Here is a 19417-nt window from a genome sequence, read left to right on the forward strand (position 1 = left end):
GACTAAACTGTGATGTTCTAAAGGTTCCTCAGTATGACTTTCTTGGTTGGTATTGCTAAGAGTTTCCATGGAAATAATGACCAGGCAAAGTGAGTAAAGAAAATGGGTTTGATACTGTATGCCAATCAATTTATCTATTTTATTTATCTGTCTATTTAAATTTATTTACTTTCAGTTCCAAATTCTCTCCTTCCCTATACCGTTTCCCATTTTCCCAAGAAATATGAAACCCATTATATATGGGCCAATTTAAAGGGTTTTCTGAAAGAAATGGTTGTCCTCCTCCCCCCTTCCCACAAATACCCATCTGAAATTTTCCATACTTGAAGGAGAAAGGTTCCCATAAAAAATCTTGGGCAAGCTTTAGCCTTTTCCCATTTACTACCACAAGTGAAATCAGTTCTCGTTAACTCAATTAGCACCAGACATTCTGAAGAGGCTTCACAACCCTACTCTTCTTGTAATGTCATTAATTCCTCATTAACATCATTTTCTGTTGCCAAGCAACACTCAAGTTTATGTGCCACGTTTGAAGGAATTGTGCCAGGTTGTTTAAAATACACACATCACACATCAATATAGAATAACAACTCTACAAGGCTGCTCTCCTCATTGGGAATGGGAATATATCAATGATGACTTCAGAACCATTTTTTTGCTAGACCCCTGATTTCATCGATGCAGGGAGTGTCCAGTGAGGAAATCCCCTCTACCAATGTAGATCTGCATCTACTCTGGTACCTAGAGACTTGGCGAGTTTCTTAAGGGCATTGAGAGGTTAAGTGATTAGTCCAGAGTCACCCAATCAGTATTTCTCAGAATAGGGGTGAGGATTATCTTCTTAACTGGAGGCCACTTCTGTATTCACTATATTTGGCTGCATCTTTGAGTACCATATTCCTTTCTGATTATTATAAAAATGAATTACTACATTATGGAAGGCAAATAAAGTATACTTTACAAATAAAATCTAAAAACGAAAGGTAAAAAGGCAAGCAGGCTCACTGTTTGCAGGTGCACTGACTTCCACAATATGTCATGTCATTATCTTTTGATGTGAAACTCAGTCTAGAAATTTACAAACAACAGATGCATATTTGGCTGGTCCTCTCCTCCCCTCAGCCTTCCCCTCTACCCCCTTTAGAAAGGTTCTGAGTGCCTCAGATGGAACATGAGCCCATTGAATGTGAAACACCCCCATAAAATAAGCCTGAATATTGCCTGAAGGTATATATGATGGAGAAGACACGCTGCCTTGGCATGCAAGGAATAAAACCATAGAGCACAATAGACTTCCATCTATGTTCTACAGACTTGTAAATATCTGATATTAGTCAAGCCATCTCATACTGGCCCTTCCTATAGGGATTTTCATGGCTTATCTCAGAAATAATTATTAGATTATCAAATTCATTTGTCAGGGAAAGAGAGGAAGCTCTGAACAACTTGGCGACCAAATCCAGAAATAAAACTCCAATTGTCTTTCCACTCAACAGAATTATTAGCAAGAACTTCAAAAGAATTGCTGAACTGTAGTTCCAATATTTTGGGTCTAACCAGGGACAAATCACGTAACCTTTCTGAGCCTTAGCTTTCCATATGTACAAAATGACCAAGATACTCATAGATTGTATGTGAGTAAAGCACTTTGTAAAGAATGACAACAGTAAGAATAGCCAGTATTTAAGTATCATCTGCTATGTGTCAGGTGTTGTGCTAAGCACGTGGTAAATATTATCTCACCTGAGCCTCACAAAACCCCCAGGGGATTTAGAGGCTCTTATTACCCTCACTTTACTGTTGAGAAAACTGAGGCAAAATGAAGTGACTTGTCCAAGGTCCTACAGCTATGAAGTGTCTGAGGCTGGATTTGAACCCAGTCTTCCTGACTCTCACACTCTATCCACTGAGCCACTTAGCCACCTGTAATGGACATGATAGAAAGGTGACCTGTTGTTATTACCCCCCAAAATGCAAGGTATTTTATTAAATGCCAAGGGCTTTGCAAAAGGCCAGTCAGATATTATGACAATTGTGAAGAAAGTTACTATATAATGGGAACATGAGACATAAACTGAATCGGAGACACATGTGGAAAAAACATGAATAATATAAGCATAATTTACATACTGGCAGCAAGACTCACCTGTGGAAGTAGCTAGAACACTGGGCCTAGAGTCAGGAATACCCGAGTTCAAATCCAGCCTCAGACATTGACTAGTTGTGGGGCCCTGGGCAAATCACTTAACCTGTCTGCCTCGATTGTAACAGTCTCCCACAGTCATAAGGATCAAAATGAGATAATATTTGTAAAGTCTGAAGTATAGCACCTGGCTCATATTAGGGGCTTATTAAATGCTTGTTTTTTTTTCTTGCTTAACATATTTACAGAACTGAGGGTTAATTAAGCAGTTAGGTGTTATAGGAGATACAATACTGGATTTGGAGTCAAGAAAATTTGAGTTCACATCTTGCCTGAGATGCTTACTAGCTATGTGACCCCGGACAAGTCATGTAATCTCCCTCAGCCTCAGTATTCTCATCTATAAAAGGGGGATTAAATAATAGTATCTAATTCACAGAGTTGTGATGACCAGTTAAAATTTTATATACATACATATACATATATGTCTATGTTTATGCAGTTTAATAGATCTATATGTCACATTATATATGTACATAAATGCATAGGCCATGATATATGCCTATATCTATATACACATATGTCTAGATGTGTTATATATGTTTATATATCATATATCACATGCTATCACACATCATGTATGATCATATATGTCTATGTAACTATATATTTATACACATATACACTTATATCTAGATATATAGACGTATCTATATATCTATACAGATATATCGCTTTTGTATCTCCAGTACCATGCATACATTAAGCACTTAATAAATGCTGGTTGGATTGAATTAGCCCCCAAATCTTCTTCTGAGAAAAGAAGGGTGAATAGGTTAATCGAAGCCTTTGGCAGTCCAGGTAACAGAAACATGAGTGTCACCTGATTAGAAATATAGACATCCATCGACATCCTGCACACATCTTGACAAAGAAAGTCAGGTCTTGTATGGTTCATAATTAACCAATTATAAATTTGGATGGGGCTTTATTTAATTTAACAAGAAATGATAGAAACAGAAGAAAGTACCCACATGTGTGAATATGCCTCGCAGCTAATGTGGAGAGAATCTCATTTGTAGAGATATTTTAACATCCAAATTGTACTCCTGGTTTTACACATGCTCAGAAATTGGTTTTCTTCCTTGTCTGAATTTCTAGGATCTTATCTCCGATTTCCTAAGCCTACCCAACTGAAAAATCTCTAGTGGCCTCCCATTTCCTAGAGGAAAAAACATTAAAAAATCCTTAGCCTGTCATTTAAAACTTCTCACAATCTGGTTCCCACCAGCATTTTCACTTATTTTCTATGACTTTTCTTCACCCACTCTGTAAGTCAGCCAAGTGGGCCTACCAGTTACACCCCAAAACTAACAATACATTTTCCATCTTTACTCAGGCTGTCTATTCCCTATGCCTGGAATGTGCTCCCTCCTCACTGCTGTCTCTTAGAATCCCTAACTCCCTTTGAGGTTCCATTCAGATGCTACCTCTGATAAGAAATCTCTGATTCTCCCAGTTGTTCCTGCTCCATCCTTCCCCTCCTGAAATTACCTTGTATTTACTTCCCAGGATACTTGTCATATTTCACCTTTGCAGCCTCAGAAGAATGTAAACTCCTTAAGGACAGAGACTGTTTCATTTTTATCTTCATAACTCTAATACTTTAGGACAGAACCTTGAACGTTTTTGCTATTGTTTGGTCAGCTCTTTGTGACCCACTCTTTTTGGGAGGGAGCTTTCCTGGCCAAAAAAACACCAAAAAAACAAAACTGGAGTGGTTTGCCATTTCCTTCTCCAGCTCATTTTACAGATGAGGAAACTGAGGCAAACAATGTTAAATGATTTGTCCAGAGTCATACAGCTAGTCTTTGAAGCTAAATTTGAACTCAGGTCTTCCTGAGTTCAGGCCCAGAACTCTATCAAGTGAGCCACCTGTCTCCTCGGCAAACAGGGTTTAAGTGACTTGCCCAGGGTCACACAATTAGTAAGCATCTGAGGCCAAATCCAAACTCAGGCCAGGAACTCTTCGCACTGTGCCAACTACCTGCCCTGCCTTACACATAGTAAGCACTTAATCAATGCCTGCTGAACTGAATTGAAAAACAACCCAACATTTATTCAAGTTTTTGGCCTACTGACCCTAGTGCAGAAGAGGAAGGATGCCGTATCTCTTTTTACATGAGAATTTGCATCCTTCCTCGACTTTCAAGGTCACAGCTATGAGAAATTTTGAAAAGGAGGTTGAAAAATAGTTCTAGGAACAAGGCCCACTAATATTTTCTGATGAGACAGTTATACATTAATAACCAGAATACCTGAGTCATAATTTGATTTTATGGTTTCATAAACAATTTCCAAATTGTTTCCAAATTATTCCACCCTCCCTACATCCTGCATGGTAAGGACATCCACTGGGAATCAGGAGGTGAGTTCACAGCCCCAAACCGTGAAACCATCCCAGCAGAGCAGTTAGGTTTCTTCTTCGTGCAAGAGAACATAAGGGAGCACCAAATGGCAAGAGCAGAGTTTTAAACATTATTCTGGAAAATGATTTGGAATTAGTAGTGATAAGTTACAAAACTATTCCTAGCCTTTGACCTAGCGAGCCCACAACTAAGTAAATACTCCAAGTAGATCGAACAACAGCAAGAAGAAACACTTACTAATGTCAGGCACTGTCCTGAAGCTCTGAAAGTATAAATATAGGCAGAAAGAAAAGACAATTCCTGCTCTGAAGGAGCTTACATTCTACTGGGGAATGGCAAAACATACGTCAAAGAGAAGTCAAAGAGGGAAAAGTACAATATAAACCACAGTATTGGACATAGTAGCAAGACATAGGTCAAAGAGAAGTCGAAGAGAGAAAAGTCAAGTATAAACCATAGTATTGGATATAGCAGCACTTTTTGTGGTAGCAAAAAATGGATAACCTAAATGGTCCTTACTTATTGTCTAACGGATGAATATGGTTGTAGCACATGAAAGTAAGTGTAATTATAGTTCGTAATTAGTAAGTTTATAATTATATGTACACAATAAATATGTAAATGTAGTTAATTACACTGCAATAAACAATGAATATGAAGAATTCAGAGAACCATGGGAAGAGTTGTATGAACTGATGCAAAGTATACAGAACCAGGAGAATGGTATACATTATCACTATAGTGATATAAATGAAAACAGTGCTAGAAGATGGCTAAATGGAAGGGCACTGACTCTGCAGTTAAAGGACCTGGGTTCAAATCCCACCTTTGATCTTTGGTATTTTTGCATAAGAGCAGCTAGGTAGTGGGTGCCATAGGGCACAGAGTGCTGAGCCTAGAATCAGGAAGACTCATCTTCCTGAGTTCAAATCTGGCCTCAGTTCCTTCCTAGCTGTGTGACTTTGGGCAAGTCATTTAACCCTGTTTGCCTCAGATCTTCATCTGTAAAATGAGCTGGAGAAAGAAATGGCAAACCACGCCAGTATCTTTGCCAAGAAATTCCCAGATGGTGTCACAGACAGTCAGACATGATCAAAAACAAATGAACTAGAAAAACTTTTGGGTAACTTGGGTGAGACACTGAATCTCCCTGAGACTTAATTTTCTCCTTTATAAAGTGAGGGGGTTGGCTAGATGGCCCTCCTAGGTCCCTTCCAGGTCTGATTCAATGACCCTATGAATTATAATGACCAATCTTAGTCCCAGAGAAGAGAGATCAAGCTATGTGACCTTTAGAGTCTCTTTCAGATCTAAATTTATAAACAGATAAAGAAATAAACCTCCTTACTATAGGTAGAGAGGTGGGGGAATATAAGTGAGGAATGTTGCATACCCTGTCATATAGATTGCTGGTGGGTTGTCTTTCCTTAGTTGATTTTTTTTGTTACAAGGGAAGTGTGTGTGTGTGTGTGTGTGTGTGTGTGTGTGTGTGTGTAGGGTTGTAGGGTACATTCATTGGGAAATGGCTAATGTGAGATCAAAAGGATTTAATAAAAAAGTAAATATATAACCTATAATATATTTAAATATGTATATTTAAAAGTTAATATGCTTTCCTTTCTTCACTTTAGTGACACCAGCTGATAAACTAGAAATTATGTTCATGGTAAGGGAGCAGTCCCAAAGGCCTTGGGTACTGCACGATAACTGCCTGTCAGTGCGATGGCAGAGATGTTTCTCAGAATCAATCATTTCCTGTCAAACTGCATTGCCTGACCCTACTTCAGTGTGCTAGGAGCAGCCATGCTTTCCTCTCTTGCAAGAAGGGGCTGCTAGAACACGCCCTCTATATATCACCCCTCCCCTTTCAAAGCCCAGTGGCTGCTCTCTAGACTTCCTAAGAGCCCCAAAGTTGGTGCTCAGGGGGCTGGCTGGCTGCTGCCTCCTGCACAGGAGGCTTTGCTTAAAATAGTCCAGGTGTGGTTTTGTGAGCCTAGAAGGTGTGCACACCTCTGGTCAATGGTTTATAGCGATTGGGCTTCCTGTTGAGCTGGCCATGGGACTTTCAATCCACAGTGCCTAAGGAGGTCCCCTAATTCTGTGTGTCCCTTGGAGTTACTTAATTTCCCTGGATGCCTTAAACTCACTTTACCTCTGATTCTCCATGGCCCTAAAAAATAAAATGTAACATTTACATACAACTTTAAAATTTTCATACTGTTTCACAAAGGCTCGTAGTTTTAGAGCTGGAAGGGCATCTTGGGGACAATGAAGTCCACTCTCCCACATCTGCTTTGAAGATGAGGAAACTGAGGACAAGATGAGTTAATTGACTTGCTCAGAGTAGCACAACTACAAAATGTCTGAGGCAAGTAGGTGCAATTATTAACCCCATTTTATAGGTGAGGAGACAGAGACAGCTTCTCACGGGGTGATGGGGGGGTGTGTATCTCTGGCAAGACTTACACCTAGATCTTCTGTCTGCAAATCTAGCAGCCTATGTGCTATGCCAACCTTTCGCCAACTTCTCTTTCTTTCTCTTTCCTCCATTTGTAAAATATCACACTGATTTAAGTTAATGAGCTCATGTCTGGAAGGGTTTAGAACCCGAGTTCTTGATTTGGTTTTATAGGTAGATTCCACAGGGCCTAATTTTTTTTGAAGGCATCAGGGGTTAAGTGACTTGCCCAGGGTCACACAGCAAGTGTCTGAGGCTGGATTTAAACTCAGATCCTCCTGACTCCAGGACTGGTGCTCTATCTACCATACCACCTAGCTACCCAAGTGTGTGACTTTGAAAAAAAATATTCCAATATAATTGATTTTCTTTGCAATTTTATGTATTTTATTTTATTTATTCAAAAACATTATTCTTGGAAGGGGTCAATAGTATTCACCACTGTCAGAGGGGTCCATGACAACAGAACAGAACAAGAAGTCAGAGGAAGCCTGAAAATACAGGTGGTCCTCCAAACTCTGAGCTACAAGTCTTCCTACAATCATAGAGGTTGTTGAACCACACACAGATGACTGGACACAGATAGGGGACCCAAGGGATAGGGCTCCAGTCTGGCGGGTTGGACTTGATGACATCTAGGATCCCTTCTCCTTCTAAACCTTTGACCCTATGATCCTGTGACATTTCTGAACATGCTGTGAGATGATAGTCTGTATTCTCTTTAATTATTCTGCTATTTTATAACAAGGGCCCCTATGAGATTTTACTTTGGTACTTCATCATGGTAGACTTCACCCTGGGTTCTGGTGGACCGCATCACTGGCATGCAGCCGTTAGGTTTAGAGAACTCTGAGCATTCCCATACCAGTTTGATACAGGACAATTTTTTTTTGCAGGGAGGAAGGCTGGGCAATTGGGGTTAAGTGACTTGTCCAAGGTCACACAGCTAGTAAGTGTGTCACGTGTCTGAGGTCACATTTGAACTCAGGTCCTCCTGACTCCAGGGCCAGTGCTCTACTCACTTCTCTACCTAGCTGCCCTCTTTTTTTTGTTACAAAAAAAATTTAAAAATTTATAATGAGACAGCGAGGTTGTGCAGTAGATAGAACGCTGGCCCTGGAGTTAGAAAGGCTTGAGTTCAAATGTGAACTCAGACACTTACTAGCTGTGTGACCCTGGGGAAGTCACAACCTCTGTCTGCCTCGGTATCCTCAGCTACAAAATAGGGAGCATAATGCCACCTACCTCCTAGGGCTGATGTGAGCATAAGATGACATAATATTTGTAAAGTACTTAGCACAGTGCCTAGCACATAGTAGGCATTATAGAAATATTCATTCCCTTTCCTCTAACAATACTCTTATGAAAAGCCTACTATGCGCCAGGAACTGTGCTAAGCATCAGGGACACAAACCTTCATATAATCCCTGACTTCAAGGAGCTTACAGTCTATTAAAAAAGTTGAAAAGTACGGGGGAAAGGGGAGATAGAAGGACCTGGTGGAGGGTGGGGGTGGGGAGGTATGCTGAAGTCCAAAAGCAGGGCAGCTGATGAGAAGTGGTGAGGATTTCTGCTGGACCCTCTCCCTAAAAGGAGGCCTTGGAGCTCATGGCTCTCTCTTCAGAAAAGCCAATCTGAGGGGCAGAGGGTACTGCTGACATGGGAGGTTCAAGGCTTATTCAATCCTGCAGAATAATGAAATTTCCCAAAGCTGAGTTTCTTGGGGGCAGGAAAGCAAGTTGGAGTCCAAAGAGGATTTTTCCTTTAAAATATTAAATGCCCATTTGATAAAAAATGCCCTACCCAACTCTGCTTCAAACCCAGGGCAGGAACAATGGCAGAAACAGTGAGACTTAGTTTATGAGTTGGGAGGAGGAGTGATGGAGAGGTATGGGGTGGAGAGGGAGTGGGGGGGAAGGGGAAAGGAAAAGTAAAGGGTTAGCTAAGATGGCTGGAGACTAGGAGATAACCAGTATTGATTAGATTCGATCTCTCTCTGATTCCTTCCGGAAGGCCCAGGAGATATATAGCAGATGGCCCGCCCACCCACACAATTTCAGGATCCATGGCTTGGGAAGTGGCTTTTTCTAAACTTAACCACATTCCACAAATGCCTCTGAATGGCTTCTGTCCTTCTGGAGGTTTCAGCTGGGCCTCACTTTTCTCTATCTCAACTGTTTCCAATCTGGGGGATTGGAGTATGCATAGGGGATATGTGAAACTAGTCAAGGGACATAGGGAATATTTGGTAAATAATTCTATTAATTTATTGAAATTGATCTTTCTTATTTTTGATGTGCATATGAATAGTAAATTCTATTCATTTCTTTTCATATTGAATACAGGATATGGGTAGGTTTATTGAAAACCAAGGAGTACAGGAACCAAAGAAGGTTGGAAACTCTAGTGCCAGCCTTACTCAATGATCACCTCAGGTAAATTTCTGCTGTGGGGGGTGTGTATCAATAACAGTGTTACAATCGGGGAGCAGAGAGACAATAAATAGTGCAGAGAGAAAGGTGAAAAGGGGATAGCAAGTTAGAAATACGAAAAATGTCAATCTGAAAACTGCCTACAAATAGACCACATGGCTTGGATTTGAGCATCGACTTAGCACCAAACTGCAAAGAGATATAACCCAGTCAAACTCGAATAGAAACAGATCCCTGCTGGCTTCATATTGACTTAGAAAACCACAAAATGACATTTTCTATGTTTTGTTGCATTTTCATTTATTTTGTTAAACATTTCCCAATTACATTTTCATCTGGTTCTGATGAGGTGCTTGGCTGCTTATGCTTGTGCTTGGACCCTGTTTCCAGGATCACATTTCTCCCTAGCTTCAAAACACTATCCCAAAGACACTATGCCTAGCAACAACTCATGAGTGGGCCCCAGTAAGACAAACTACTTTTCCCTGCAATTACTCATGAGTAGGCCCCAGTAAAACAAACTATCTTTCCCCATCACAAGAACAAGCCGACCTCTGAAGAAATTCTCTTGTAAAAACAGGACTATCTTGAAACCACAGAATTATCATGTATTGATTCCCAAAGTTATCATATTCAATACAGAGGTTAAGCTGTAGTCATCAACTCTCAAAGCCATCTTGCTATAGACATAACAAACCAAAAACACACCCCCAAGGAACCTCTTCCCCTGGTTTCAAGTAGTGAATGATGCCTGTGACCAAGGTTGTAAGTTATCACCTAATTGGCATATCTGCCAGATAATCCACTTCTTTTCCTACATAAGTTTAGGATCATTCCTGTTAGGTTGTAGGTTCCTTAAGAACTCTTGCCTGCTGAAAAGCATGACAATAAATCTTTGCCACCTTGACTTAAAGAATGCTTGAGTCTGTGAATTCATTCCAGATGACTCTGTCGAGTATTCTGGTCTTTGGAGGGGGTCCCTGAACCCATTAAACCACATCAGTTCTGGCCACTGGTGGAGATTTTAACACCTCTGCCCTCCCAGATAGTTCTACATCAGTGACAAATATAATGCCCTGGGCCCAGAGGCCCAAAAGGATGCAGAAAAATAGGAGTGTGTTCAGTGGAGAGTGATTGAGATGTCAAGGGAACTGAGGACCTTGCCATTTAAGGATTTATCAAAGACACGGGGAATGTTATTCTGGAGATGAGAAGACAGAGGGGAAACATGATGCCTGTCTTTAGATAGTTGGACTGCTGACATATGGAAGAGAGATTCAATCTGTTCTTCATGTTCTCAAAAGGAAAAACGGAGAAGAATGCATGCAAGTTTCAGAGAGACAGATTTCAGCATTAGGTAAGGAAATTTTTCCTAACAATGCTTTTTGGCCAGTCCAGACCAGTGACTTTGGTATTGTAGGAAGCCCCTCCACAAATACAAATCAGCAACTCATTTCTTCATAACTATTGGAGATATTCAAAAGGACAAGGGTTGCTCAGTCAGTCAGTGGGCATTTATTTAGCCCTTGCTATGAGGAGAGGTAGCTGGGTTGCTCAGTGGATGCAGTCAGGGCCCAGAGTTGGGAAGACCTGAGTTCAAATCCTGGCCTCAGACACTTACTGTGTGATGCTGAGCAAGCCATTTCAGCTCTGTTTGCTTTAATCCACTGGAGAATGGAATGGCAAACCATTCCAGCAAACAGACCCATTAGCTTGCTATGGTCCACAGGGTCACAAAGGCAAGACATGACTGAACAACAAAAACAAGGAGTCAGGCACTGTGCTGGGAACACAAATTGTTGTTCAGCATTCATTTTCAAAGAGGACCAATGATATTACAGGGTGATATCTTGACTTGCTCGTGAATCGGATTTACATGAGGCAGAGTTGCCAAGGGCCGTACTCTCTTCCAGAGTCATCAGAGTCCAGTGGTAATACAAAAGTGAAGATGACTGGCAATGGCCCAGGATGCAGTGGATGACTTTGGTGTCTTCAATGTCCCACCAAGCTCTAAGCTGCCTTCATGGCCATTGGAACAAATTGTTCTCATCCGCCCATTCCACTAGGGGAAATCTCCACATGCTTGAGGTAGATACTCCAGTAACTCACTGAAGGTGTCCAAGGGACTGTCCAGCCCCTGCTTGAAGACTTCTAGTGACAGGAAACTACCTTTCTCTACTGTGTCCTGCCCCTCAGGATAACCTTCCTTCCCTGCCCCACCTACTTTGGCTCCCATTGGCCAGGCAGTTTAAACTCAGATCTTTCTGACTCCAGGCCTGGCACTTTAACCACTGTGCCACCTAGCTGCTAGTTTCAAATCTGGCCTCAGACACTTACTAGCTGTGTGACCCTGGGCAAGTCACTTAATCCTGATTGCCTCCCAAAGAAAGGATCTAGCTCATGGTACAGCTATAGACTTGAACCCTACTTTTTTGAGTCTAGGCCCAGAAGTTCTTTTCTAAACTGCTTCTGCAAATGCCATCACACATTAATGGGGCCTGTTACAGGGTGAAAACAGCCTCCATGATCTCATAGGCCCTGTCTCCCTCTGACACAGATGGTGTGATTCACACACGTTTGACATCAAATGTTCTGCATTGTGTCGATTTGCCTAATTATGCTCAGCTGAAGACTGGATTAAATAGCATTAATAGAAGCAGCAGGCAGAACGTGCCCTCTGATGAAAAGAGATAGCGGGAGTGGGCTGGCTCCAGTAAAGGTGCTGAACTCTATGACTCAGGGCTGCTCCTTCAGGTTTCTGCTCATAGGCAGGCAACCTTGTATGCTGCAACTGGAGGTCCCCTTCAAATGTGTGCATGTCTGTGTGCAACAAAGCACTAGGTTAAACCCTGCCTTGGTCAAACTGAGACCTGGGGAAGATCTTAGCTTAAAAAGGCCACGGTCTCCCACTGCTTCCAGGGCCATCTACAATCATCCTGATCGATATCTGGCCACTGGACCCAGATGGCTCTGAAGGAGAAAGTGAGGCTGGTGACTTTGCACAGCCCTCCCTCACTTAAATCCAAGTCACTTGCAAGTCATGTCATCACCTTCCTAATATCATGGTCCTCTCTGAGAGGGAAGGACCACCAACAACAACGACATTAAACCCTATCTCAGAGAAGAGTGAAAAGTATTCATTAATGGTTAATGTTAAAGAGATTCTTGGGAACACTCGAAATAGTTTTAGCTGCTGCTTAGGTTATTAGAGGCAACTAGGTGGCAGAGTAGATAGAGGCACCCAACCTGAGTTCAAATCCTGCCCCTGCTATTTACTAGCTATGAGACCCTGAGTAAATCACATAACTTCTGTTTGCCTCAGTTTCCTCATTTGTAAAATAAAGATAGCACCTACCTTCCAGGGCAGCTAGGTGATGCAGTGGATAGAGCGCTAGACCTGGAGTCAAAGTAGGAAGACCTGAGTTCAAATCCAACATCAGACACTTCATAGTTGTGTGAACCTGGGCAAGTGACTTAACCCTGTTAACCTCCGTTTGTGCATCATTTTTCTCAGTCATGTTTGACTCTTTGTGACCCTATTTGGGATTTTCTTGCCAAAGATACTAGACTGGTTTGCCATTTCCTTCTCCAGCTCATTTTGCAGATGAGAAAACTGAGTTTCATAGCCTGGTATAATTTTTACTAAGCGGAGTCCATTAGAAATCATCTGAGGCCCAGACAGCTAATTATTAGTTGAGTCTTACCAAAATAATGAATAATGACTGAGCACCCCTCCACAAGCTACGTACATTGAGATTCCCCAACATCTTATTCTCCGCATCTGAGAGCTAGACTCTTTCATTTGTTTCGGTAGGGCTTGAGTACAGATCTTAAGCAAAGGCAAAGCTGACTCCTTGGAGTCGCCTTAAGGACGGGGACTATCTTTTGTATTTTCATCCCCAGCACTTAGCACAGTACTTGTCACATAGTAAGGACTTAATAAATAGGGCAGCTGGGTGGCAGAGTGAATAAAGCACCAGGTCTGGAGTCCAGAAGATTCATCTTCGTGAGTTCAAATCTGGCCTCAGACACTTACTAGCTGTGTGACTTTGGATAAGTTAGTGTTTGCCTCAGTTTCCTCATCTGTAAAATGAGCTGAAGAAGGAGATGGCAAACCACTCCAGTATCTCTGCCAGGAAAACCCCCAGTGAGGTCACAAAGACTTGGGCAGGACTCAGTTGACGAAACAGTAACAGCCATATGCCAGGCACTATCCTAAGCACCAGTCACAAGAGAGCCCTTGCTTTCAAGGAGGTTCCAGCCTTATGGGGGGTTGGGTACAACATGGAACGGGTGCATACAAGCAGTATAGACACGAGATAAATTGGAGAGACTCAACAGGGGGAGGGCACTAGCATTAAGGGAATTGGGAAAGGCTTCCCATGGAAGGCAGGATTTTAGCTGGGGACCAAAGGAAACCAGGGAAGCCAAGAGAGGGAGATAAGAATAGACAAGAGATATTCCAGGCATGGGAGACTGCCCGGGAAAATGCTCAGTCAGGAGATGGAGTATTTTGTGAATAAGGTACAGGAAGACTGGCTGATGATGAAGGACTTTGAGCAGCAAATGGAGGATATGACTTGGAGGTCAGAATCAATCAACCAACCAACCAACCAACCAACCAACATTTATTAAGCACTTACTACATGCCAGCCTCTGTGCTTGAGTGCTAAGGATAGAAAGACAAAAATGAAAAACTCTCAGCCTTTCAGAAGCTTCTGCCCTATAGGGGGAAGACTGCAAAAACACATAGGATCCCGGCTCTAAAGCTGGAGAGGATCTGAGAAGCCCATATTCTTGTTTTACAAATAAGGTAAATTTACAAATTGAGGTCTAAGGAAGCTAAATGACTTACCCAAGGCCAAAGAGATTGTATAAGAGGCAGGATTTGAACTCAGGTCCTTTGACTCAAAGACAGCTAGATGGCACAGTGGATAGAATGCCAGGCCTGGAGTGAGGAAAACCTGAGTTCAAATCCAGCCTCACACCTTTATTAGCTATGTGACCCTAGGCAACTTACTTAATTCTATTTGCCTCAGTTTCCTCATCTGAGCTGGAGAAGGAAATGGCAAACCACTCCAGTATCTTTGCCAAGAAAACCCCAAAAGGGGTCATGAAGAGTCAGAAATGATTAAATACCAACATATAAGAGATACACTTTTTTATGGGAGAGGCTGCTTTTATTGTGGGAAAGGCAGATACGAGGAAAGGCTTCTGGTAGGCAGTAAGCAGCATCTGAGCGGAACCATTAGACCTGGCTTTGAAGCTGAACTTTGTCACTAACTTGAGGTAAATCACTAAACTTCTGTAAAGTTAGGAACAGCCATCCCATCAGCCTCACCAGATCGGGGTGAGATAATGAAATAATGGATGGAGAAAGCAACTGTAGCCTTAACATGCAGCACAAATATAAGACCTGTTCAGATGACAGGGCATCAACACACTTTAGCTGAATGACAAGTAATTTTGTCATATCTCCAAATAGAAATCTTTATATTAAAAACCCAGGACTGCAATGAGTAGGCCAAGATGGGCAGTCCCTTCGTTCCTAGGCTATGTGTGGACTGTGCCATACTTAGAGGTGCACAGTCAAATATGTGGCAATTTGCTGTGGGGGATGGGGAGGAAGGAGGGGCCAGGGAGGGCAGTGGGAGAAGATGTCTACGAAGTGGAATCCATCTCCCCTTCCCCACCCCTGCTAAGAAGTAACATGGCTTTCAAACCAGAAAGAAAACTGATTTCTCTCCCCAAAGGTATATTACACAGATTTAAAAGCAAAGGGAGAAGCAAATCACAGATGAGAGCTGCTGTCACCCATTCTCTCTCAGACACAAAATGTTCTTTTCTTTAATGCCTCTTTCATGTAAATGCTCCTATGAAAAGAAACTCCCAGCACTTAATGCACAAAAAACCCCCACCAGCTCTTGTAACCAGGAAGACAGGTTTATCACTCACCCTTCCATGTGAAAAGACTTTGAGCCCCAGGGGTGGGGAACCCCAGGCCTCGAGGCCACACATGGTCCTCTAGGTCCTCAAGTGTGGCCTGTTGATGATTCCAATCCTGGAGGCCTCAGGTTCCCACCCCTGCTTAACCATTTTTCGGATTGTCACAGAAGCACAGATTGTAGAAGCTCAGAGACTGGTGAGATCATCAATTCATTGCTGTCCTCCTAACCTCCCCAAAGTGCAGGAGAAGAGCCTGAAGTCCAGAGTGATCAAATTTATTTCCTAAGGCCATAGTTAATAGTGGCTGAGGCATTCAAGGATCCAGGCTTTCATTAAAATCTAAAGCTTGAATTCATGTGATCAGAAACCTGAAGGAGACCTCAAAAGCTGTCTAGTTCAACTTCCTCAACTAACAGATAACAAAATTGAGGCATTGGGAGGTTAATCAATTCAATAAACATTAATGAATTCCTATTTTAGCCTGCTGGTTTGTCTGACTGTTACAAGTCCATCCTTTATTCCCATGTTACTACCACCCTATTCAATAAACTGCAGGATCACATCTAAGATGGAATATTTAATCCTCCGTCTGGCATTCAGTCTTTCGTTATCTGGTCCTGGCCCCCTCCACTTTTCCACTCTTTTTGCCCTTCCCTACCCTTCCCCCTACCCTGTAATCTAGCTACAGACACTAATTCTCCAACAAGACACACTTTTTCCCACTGGGGCATTTCCTCTGGCTCTTCTCCCTGCCTGGAATTTTCTCCTTCTCTAACTTCTGGCTTCCTTCCCATCCCAGCTAAGATCCCACGTTCTACAGGAAGTCTTTGTCCATCTCCATTGATGCCAGTGCCTTCCCTCTGTTGATTATTTATCCTATATGTAGCTTATTTATACAAAGTTGTTTGCACGTTGTCTCATTACACTGTGAGCTCCTTGACGGCAGGGACTGTCTTTTGCTTTTCTTTGTATTCCCAGAACTTGGCACCATGCCTGTCTTTTAAGCATTAAAAAATGCTTATTGATTGATTCTCCCCAATTATCATCTCACCCTTGCTTCCAACTCTAAAATTAATTTGTTCCTACAGAGGTGTATGGGATGTAGACAGCTTTGTTCATCCTCTTCTTGGCTTAATACTTGTCTTTGGCTGTATAGATCAGTGTATCTCTGTCTTATACTTTAAGCTTTTACACAACAGCACCTAGGCCTGCCCAGTGTTGGGCACAATCGGGTGGCAAAAATGAATTAATGAATACATACTTTTTTGGTGACATTTACAATGGTTTACAAAATAAGTCAGGTGGTACACTGAATAGAGCACAGGATCTGGACTTAAGAAGAGCTAACCTCACACATTTACTGTCTGTATGACCCTGGGCAAATCACTTAACCTCAGTCTGCCTCAGTTTCTTCATGTAAGATGGGGATAATAATAGCACACACCTCCTAGGGTTATGAGGATAGAATGAGGTAATATACATGAAGTGCTTTGCAAACCTTAAAACACTATCTAAACACTAGTTATTATCATTATGATGATAACGATGTCCAATGGACTTTTTATAGCTTTTAGGTTCTTCAGGTCATATCATACTAGCTTCTGGGATGTGATAATTTCTCATGTCCTTTGACTAAGGAAATTCTATTTAGGGGAGTTGAAGTTGAAGGAGACACCTTCTCATAGAAGGTGTCATGTTTAGATCTGGACATGGTTCTTTTAAAGATTTCACACAGAAGTCCAAGATAATAATTGAGATATTAGCTCTGGACACATAAGATCACTGGATTTTGAGTCAGAAGACCTGGTTTGAGTCATGCCTTTACTACCTCCTGGATGTGTGACCTTATGGAAGTCACTTTTCTTAGAAGCTCTGATTCCTCATCTGGGAAATACGGTGATTGGCCTGAATGTTGCATGAAGATCCCTACGTTCTATGAGGCAGCAAGCAAGGTCCTGTGGAAAGAACTCTGGTTCTGCTGTTGGAAGTTGTTGTTGTCCAGCTGTCCCAGTCATGTCCGGCTCTTTGTGACCCCTTTTGGGGTTCTCTTGGCAAAGATACTGGAGTGGTTTGCCATTTCCTTCTCCAGCTATTTTACAGAAGAGGAAACTGAGGCAAACAGGGTTAAGTGACTTGCTCAGGGTCACACAGCTAGTAAGTGCCTGAGGTCACATTTGAACTCAGGTCTTCCTGATGCTTACTGCCTGTGTAGCCTTGAACAAAAGTCAAGTCGCTTCCCTAAGACTCAGTTTCCTCATGTGTAAAATGAGGGAGTTGGATGGCATGGCCTCTGAGGTCCCTTTCAACTGACTCTAGATCTGATTCTAGGACTGTCAAGCCTCTTACTCGGAGGAGAGTAGCGGAGGGAGGAAAGGCAAGGGATAGGATGTGGGGAAGAGAATTGCATTACCGAACCTAACATTTCTGTGCTTCAGATATTTCAGTTGTAAATTGGAAAATGGTCCCTTTTTTAAACAGCTCCCACTGCTGTTCTGAAAACCAATCTAGGAACACTTTTATCAACAGCTTTGAAGTGAAAGAAAAGTTTATCACTGATTACTTTCCAATCAGGATTTCATTCTTTTCCTCTGACTCCTTGGTTGTTTCTTTTCTTTCTTTCTTTTTTTTTGGCAAAACAGATCATTTTAGAAGGAAAATCCCTTTATTCTGTTTCCATGTTCCCCTTTTAACAAAATGATAAGAAGTCATGGAATAAAGAGGGAATAAAAATGAAGGTGAAAACTGAAATGTCATCAGTAAAATTGCTAAATTTACCTCTTCATTCCCATGCTCAAAAAGGTCTTAAAGAAGTAATGCATTATTCTAATCCTGAAATACATAAGGAAAAAAAGGATTTTTAAAAGTCAATTAGAAAAGGAGGCAGTATAGTGGAAAGACATGGAGGCAGGAGAGCTGGGTTTTAGTTTTGGCTCTGACATTTACTAACTTGAGTGTTACCATAGGCAAGTCACTTCACCCCACAAGCCTCAATTTCTTCCTCTGTGAAATGGGTGAAAACCTACCTGACTTCACAAGGTTGTTGGGAAGAGAGAACTTCACAAACCTTAAAGCATATAAGAAACGTGAATTGTTCTTAATCTGCATCAAAATTCAAGGGCCAAACAAGCTTCTAAAGACTGAAGGTAATCAGATGAAACTGGGCTAATATTCCCTGAAGATAGTTCTGAGTCAAATTTGTATCTTTTCCTGATTGGGAATCAGTCTCTGTTTCATTATCCAATAGCTCTTCTTTCTCGAAAAGGATGCTCATTATGTGTTTGGCTCATGTTTCTTGAGGTAGGCCCTTCCTTGGCACATGAGCACACACAGCTGTCTGTCTCTCAAAGGGAGAAGGATATAGGGACTGTGCTTTCATGGGCATAGAAAATCTCTACCAACGCAGGTTGGCATTTTATAGTCTTAGAGAGTTGCCTAGAAAACTGAAAGGTAAATGACTTGCCCAGAGTCACGCAGCCAGTACTTGTCCGAGGCAGACAAACCCACATCCTCCTAGCTCCAAGACTGGCTCCCAATTCGCTAAGCCATGTGGCCTCACAAAGGGAAAGAAAGGAACACAGGGGACCATCAGGAATGGTGGTGGGGGAGGGGATTTTTCAACAAAGAAAGGTGTCATAGGAACATTTTGAAATCCTCATTCTGATCACAATCCTTCCTTTTGGAGGGAAGAAGGAGAGGCAAAATTTTGACCACTTTCCAGCTGTGGTTTACCCCTAAATAATAAGAAAAAAACCCCATCATTTACTGAATGAAATAAAAATAGGGCCACTCTCAGGAAAAGAACTTGACTGCTGTTTTTCAGTTATGCATCTCCTAATCTTGAGGCTTTTTAGGCAAGGCATTGGAAAAGTGAAAATCATGAATAATTCACTGGGTAATATGTGTGTAGCAGAGGATACTTATTTCTTAAATTCTCCACCCTTAATAACAGGGCTGATTGTGAGAACCTCTTGTAATTCAAGCCCAAGCATTCTGCCTTTACCTACTCATT

General features: G+C 41.8%; 1 protein-coding gene across 1 annotated transcript in view; it reads right to left on the reverse strand.

Moving 5' to 3' along the window:
• RASGRP1 (RAS guanyl releasing protein 1) overlaps nt 1-19417 on the reverse strand; it is a 119544-nt gene that overhangs the window by 89778 nt on the left and 10349 nt on the right. The window lies entirely within an intron of this gene.

Source organism: Trichosurus vulpecula, chromosome 8, assembly GCF_011100635.1.
Source record: "Trichosurus vulpecula isolate mTriVul1 chromosome 8, mTriVul1.pri, whole genome shotgun sequence".
NCBI lineage: Eukaryota > Metazoa > Chordata > Mammalia > Diprotodontia > Phalangeridae > Trichosurus > Trichosurus vulpecula.